The sequence below is a fragment of the Kryptolebias marmoratus genome, linkage group LG6, assembly GCF_001649575.2.
Source record: "Kryptolebias marmoratus isolate JLee-2015 linkage group LG6, ASM164957v2, whole genome shotgun sequence".
NCBI lineage: Eukaryota > Metazoa > Chordata > Actinopteri > Cyprinodontiformes > Rivulidae > Kryptolebias > Kryptolebias marmoratus.
The window spans coordinates 30,474,635-30,475,934 of NC_051435.1; positions in this window are offsets into that span (position 1 = coordinate 30,474,635).

Below are 1,300 nucleotides of genomic sequence, written 5' to 3' on the forward strand. Positions count from 1 at the left end.
GAGTCCAACTCTCACCGGAAACGAGTCCGACTTACTGCAGGCAATGCGGACCAAGCTCTGACACCGGTCATATAGGGACCTAACAGCCCGTATCAAAGGGCCTGGTACCCCATACTCCCGGAGCATCCCCCACAAGATTCCCCGAGGGACATGGTCGAACGCCTTCTCCAAGTCCACAAAACACATGTAGACTGGTTGGGCGAACTCCCATGCACCCTCAAGGACCCTGCTGAGGGTATAGAGCTGGTCCAGTGTTGATATAAACAATCAATGTGTAATTAAACAAATGTCATAGTCTGAAACTGCTGTTGATTAGTTTACTCTGGTGTGAGAGTTCATAAACTCTACTCTCAAGCGTGCTTACGTTTTTAATAGATTATCATCTGGTTAGCTTTAAGTTAGGAGCGTTAGCTCTCTCCTGCTGTGTTGTGTGCTGATGTCATGACAATGATCTGGGGGTAATCGTTCTCACCGTTTCACGTTCCCAACTCGGTCATTATGTGCGTTGTTTTGTTGGCCATGACGGTCCTGGTGATCATCAGAAACCAAACCTGAGAGGTTTTTATTTGATTCCAGAGATCCAGCTGTTGGTTCAGGGTCATACTGGGATGGTTGTGTATCTATTACTCCCACAAAGTCTTCCGGCATTTATACGTATTCAAAAACGGCTTCTTCTTCAATTTCTTCTTCTTCTTCCACTAAAAACAAGTTATTTAAGTTTTAGGTCAGAGAAATGCGCCCCCGGAATGTTGTGTAGATGTGTTTGACTAAATAACATTCATGAAATGTCAACCTTTTGAGATTTGATTTCAGTTCACCTTTAAAGAGCTACAAGTATTTTTGTGTGCAAAATGTTGGTGCATTTGAATCAAAGATGCAGAATCTAAAATGTCCTGGAAACACAAACATACAGACCTTCAGTTTTCATTTCAAACAATGTTGGTCTACAAGTACTCTAACATAGTATCAAATCAAATCAACTTTATGTATAAAGTACTTACTTAAATGCCAAAACTAGTAAGTGCAATTAAAAGCCAAAAAAAAGTGTTTGAGCTGTATTTACCTGGATTAATATGGTCACCAGGACATTCTGATGAGGAATGGGTTACTGTCATAAGACATTCATGGACAAGGGCAGAGAACCTAACTCCTCCTTCTGGTCCAGTATTTCAATATCTTTAATAAAAGCTCCTATGTTGACTTGGGGAGCCAGAGCTTTGATTCAGAGCTTCCCCATTCGGACCTGGGACTCTGATGTTAATTCTTAATTGTCTTTAATGCTCTCTATATTTTGTGTACA